The 5,302-nt window shown below is 43.2% G+C and overlaps 1 non-coding gene across 1 annotated transcript; it reads left to right on the top strand.

Annotated features, from left to right (window-relative positions):
- The first annotated feature begins 3,675 nt into the window (after window positions 1-3,675).
- Trnak-cuu (transfer RNA lysine (anticodon CUU)) lies at window positions 3,676-3,748 on the top strand. Its single transcript has one exon. It is a non-coding gene; the product is annotated as a tRNA-Lys (tRNA).
- Window positions 3,749-5,302: the final 1,554 nt, after the last annotated feature.

Raw genomic sequence — 5,302 nt, 5'->3', positions numbered from 1 at the left:
AGATTCAGCATTTTAACCCAATTCTAATAATCAGTGTAGTATTATGAGGTGCGCTTACCAGGAAAAATTCAGCATGTCTGACATGGTGGCTGGCTGCATCGACATCTGCCTCAGAGAGCAGAGCTATGGCATCTGCCGGGGAGAGGGGAGCATGGCTTCTCTGAGCTCACTACCTCTTCCTCCCGGCATTCTATTTTGTTTACTCCACCTACCTATGTTCTAACCTATCAGCTAAAGCGGATTCTTTCTTTAATTAATCAATAAACTTCTTCTGTCACTTTATCCTTTCAACAGCTTGCCCATATAAATCTCCCATGTGTCTTCTGTTGTATAATCTTTCATTTGTAAAGAACTTGCACTCTCAGGGGAGGATTTTTCTGACATCTCTGTGGATGGAGATCATATGAGGAAGATCAGATGAGCAACCATGACAACTCTAATGCTGTAGAGTTAGGTGGACCAGAGATTGATGGCTGACATTCCTGTGCTATGCATCAGATGCCCCTGAACTCTGGCCCTGTTGACAGACAGGCAGACATCAAGTTGGTCACACATACTTAACTCATTCAGGTTCACAGATACTGTGAATGGAGTTTTAATTCTTCTCCTAAACTAATAAAACAACCAAGATTAAGAGAAGAGAAGAGCCTGAAGTAAGGCCTCAAAATGGGTCATTTTGCAAAGGAAAGGTTACCTGCCTCCATGTATGCTGTCTCCCTTTCTTAGTCAAATCCATCCTTCCAGTGTCTAGCTAACAGCTAACCATAGGATTGAACCCAACTGCCTTTGAATTCTGAAATAAGTGCTGTCCCCTTAAGGTCTCATAACAGCACAGGAAGGTTTGTAAGACTGTCCCAGCAACAATTTAAAGCAATTCTAGGACACCAAAGATGCAGCAAATTTGGTTAATTGGTAATATAGATCGTTCCGATGGGACAAAATAATTTAGTATTAAAAAAAAAAACAGATTGGTGTACTCACGATGAATTTATGTGATATGGCACACACAGGCTTCTGGTTCTGAATACTTCATGCTCGGTGGGTTTTGGAGATTGTCGTGACCCTGAACCTAGCTGGAGGCTTTGGGGCCTTGAAAGGACAAGACTTAATATTTCAGGACATCCTTGTACTTGGTCCCCACTGTTTACTGATTTCCTCACAGAGAATGAGCAGCCATCTACTCCTGCTGCCATGCCTTCCCCACATGAACAGAGAGAAGACCCTATACACACAGGTCGCTTGTATCACATGTGAAGGCATAAGTCACAAACAAACTCCCACAGCAGTTTAGAATTGTGATTAATAGAATGATTAGTTCTTGAAAGGGGAAAAACTTAGAGATCACAATCCCTTACTGTAGTAATATGGACGGTGGCAGGGTTGCGTCCCCAAATCCCCAGCCGCCTGGCTCGGCTAGCTTATGCCCCAAATAATTACACGGACACTGTATTCTTTTAAACACTGCTCTGGTCCATTTCTAATCATCTGTATAGCGCCCCTAGGTGCGCTTACCGGGAAGATTCTAGCCTATGTCCATCCTGGGTTGGAGCTTCATAGCGTGCGTCTTCCCTGGAGCAGGTAGCATGGCGTCTCTCCTGTGTCTGCTCCGGAGAGCAGAGCTGCGGAGTCTGACCTCACTTCCTCTTCCTCCTGGCATTCTGTTCTGTCTACTCCTCCCACCTATCTTCTAACCAATGAAATGGGCTGAGGCAGTTCCTTTATTGCTTAGCCAATGAAATCAACAGATTGATATATGACACTCCCACCTCACTTCCACTTTTTCTGTTTAAACAAAAAAAACGAAGGCTTTAACCTTAACATAGCAAAATTACATATAAAAAAACAGTTATCAAGTAAAAGTTACATCAGAAACATTCATACATATAACAAAATTAACCGTAAATCTCTATCAATAAAGCAAAATCTATACTAATGCAAATTATTCATGTCTATATCATATCCCCCTTTAAATGTAAAAGAACATTTATAAACTATATTTGGGAACATGGGCGCAGTTTTTTCTCTCCAAACTGCTTCCTGCTGAATGGGGGCGCTGTTAATCAGATCATTTAGGGTGTAACCTGTGTGCCAGGTTTATCTCAGTTGGCAGTTGAGTGACGTAATTTTTTGAGGGCGTTCACAGGAACATTTCAGGAGGTCGTGGTCTATCATACCAAATCGGGATAGAAGAAATCCAAAGGGTCTGGTCCTCTGTGAAAACAAAAGAAGACTCTCTCCAAAGCATCATATCCTTAGACCCAAATTCTGATATCATACCCTCATGATATCCGTTCTGGTTCCACTGGGCAGCCCATATAATGAAATGTCTCTCTGTACTTAGCTCCTACACAGTCAAAAATTTTAAAGAAAACATAATAATACAAAGAATCCAGACTCTCTGTGAATTTTTCATCTTTACGCGGCTTATTTTTACTCTATCACTTTACTTTATTCTGTCTCTTTAAAGACTTTACCTTTTTTTTTTAAAACCATTAACTTTATTCTCTATATTCTTTTTCTTCTCTCTCCCAAGCCTACGTACATTCATCCAACAGTGTGACTCGTTTAGTGGTCTGAATCTGTCCTATTGTGAATCTGCAATTTTTTACTATCCAGGAGCACTTTTGATTTGCGCCTTTAAATCACTAGGCGCTTAAGAATCTAAGCTGTGACATTCCTACGTTAACTTTTTGCTTTTTGAGCGCACATCTGTAGACCAGGCTGTCTTTGAACTCTCAGCGATCCGCCTGTCTCTGCCTCCCAGGCATTGGGATTAAAGGTGTTTGCTACTACACCTTGAACTCACAGAGATCTGTTTGTCTCTGCCTTCTAGGCACTGGGATTAAAGGCGTGTGCTACCACACCTTGAAGTCACAGAGGTCTATCTCCCTCTGCCTCCCAAGTGTTGGGATTAAAGGTGTGTAGACACAACAACTCTCTTCCTTTTTTTTTTGTTTTTTGCTTTAAGAACTTCAACTTTCAGCTTGCATATATTTTAACACACTTTAAACCATTCAGAAATTTTCTCTGTCTTTGAATCTCTCTTTAACTGTATATCTCTCTTTTTCTGACCACGTGAGTCTTTAATTTGCCAAGCAATCTCAGTAGGACTAAAGGCATGGCTTTGCCAGCTAGATCCAGTCCATTCCTTAGCTTTCCAGCCTCATGGCGGATATACAGGCTGCAGCCATGTTTATAGCCACACCTCTATGGCGGTTCAAGGTCCCTTCCAGCCAGCAAGCTACAACAGACAACACTCAAATCCTCTCTCGGTAGCTGGCCCTCCTGCCTCAAACAGTCAGAGTTTGCCCTGGCAGGATGGCCCAGAAAGCCGGCATTTTTAAACAGCGCAGCTTTTTTCCTGCTACGGCTGAAAACCGAAAAACATGCGTTCAGCTTTTTGTCAACACTGTTTAAGTGTTTCGTGGCAGGACCTCTTAATGAGCTGCAGGCTTTGCAGCTGAAGCTGAGTCAGGAAGCCTCTCTTAGATGAGGCGCTTGCTTGCCTCTAGCAAGTAGAGCAGACCCAAGAAATTGCCGTAAGAAACATGCTTTACTCTATTCTTTTCTAAGCTTTCTCAGGCTTTCTGTGGACTCAGTTAGCCACACGTCTGGGCGTCATTTGTAGTAATATGGACGGCGGCAGGGTTGCGTCCCCAAATCCCCAGCCGCCTGGCCCGGCTAGCTCAGTCGGTAGAGCATGGGACTCTTAATCCCAGGGTCGTGGGTTCGAGCCCCACGTTGGGCGCCATTTGTAGTAATATGGACGGCGGCAGCGTTGCGTCCCCAAATGCCCAGTCGCCTGGCTCGGCTAGCTTATGCCCCAAATAATTACACGGACACTGTATTCTTTTAAACACTGCTCTGGCCCATTTCTAATCATCTGTGTAGCGCCCCTAGGTGCGCATACCGGGAAGATTCTAGCCTAAGTCCATCCTGGGTTGGAGCTTCATAGCGTGCGTCTTCCCTGGAGCAGGTAGCATGGCGTCTCTCCTGCGTCTGCTCCGGAGAGCAGAGCTGCGGAGTCTGACCTCACTTCCTCTTCCTCCTGGCATTCTGTTCTGTCTACTCCTCCAACCTATCTTCTAACCAATGAAATGGGCCGAGGCAGTTCCTTTATTGCTTAGCCAATGAAATCAACAGATTGATATATGACACTCCCACATCACCTTACAAAAGCCCTCTGCAGGATCAGAAAAGGAGCCTAGTAGCCGGAAGGGAAGCTCAAGCAAGAGATCAAGCTGAAGGTAGAAGTTGCTTTTTAAAAGAGAGAGAGACCACAACTCAATGGGCTGGTATCTCAGTGGCTATTCAGGAAACATCACAGAGAAAGGATCTGCTTCATGCATGATAGTCACCGATGATTTCCCTTTAAGAAAAAGCCCATCAAAACTCCCAATAACATCATCAGCATTCAACAACATGTCTATGATTTCTTTGCCTTGCCTTTGATTGTGCAGTAAATGATGCTGATAGTTAATCTGTGCAATTAATGCAAATTTCCTTGTAACTGACTAGACAGAATTGACAGGTTATCTTAAACACAGCAGGGAGTCACTCTACGATGGAACTGGTTCATCATCACCTGTGTGACAGTGACATAATTAAGATCTTTCCTTTGTCTATAAATCCCATTATGTTCAACATGATATGTTGTCATACAGATTTCTTAGGGTTTTGTCCCACTGGTGGTTTCGTTGGTATGCTTACATAATTTTTGCCAGATCCAATCAGTTTTGGCATGCACTCTCAGCTCCACGTCATTGTGTTCTCCTTATGTTCCTGTCCAGGCATTTTAGAACTCTTGTAACTGTTGTAAGAGTATCTCATGTTCCACCTAAATGATTTAGGGTTTTATTTAGGCTGGGTTTTATCTTGCATCACTGAGTTCATTGACTTTCCTTGGGCGTAATTCCTGGGACACTGAGCCTAACTCCTGGGGGATTCCTCCAGTTATTTCTCCTTTCTTAGATAGTTTACACTCTCACTATTACTGTGAGAGTGTTTCTGTAGCAAATATTCTTCTCAAGATGAGAAAAAACATCAATATTACAATCCATTTGTTATTGTGATTTAAATACACACACACAAACACACACAAGTTAATGCACATACACTGATGATATCTCAATTTATGGGGCCATTCTGGGGATGTCAAGATCGATATCTCTCGAGTGGTTCTCAGAAGGCCATAGGGTGACCCTCTCTAGGTACTTAAGCAGGGAGGAGAGGTTGACCGCACTGTGACATGTCCCTAGGAACTATGTGTGCCTTGTCCCATAGTCAGACTGATGATTGACTA

Source organism: Microtus pennsylvanicus, chromosome Y, assembly GCF_037038515.1.
Source record: "Microtus pennsylvanicus isolate mMicPen1 chromosome Y, mMicPen1.hap1, whole genome shotgun sequence".
Taxonomy (NCBI): Eukaryota; Metazoa; Chordata; class Mammalia; order Rodentia; family Cricetidae; genus Microtus; species Microtus pennsylvanicus.
Note: the sequence above shows the minus strand (reverse complement) of the source record. Positions and strands in the feature narration are given on the sequence as shown.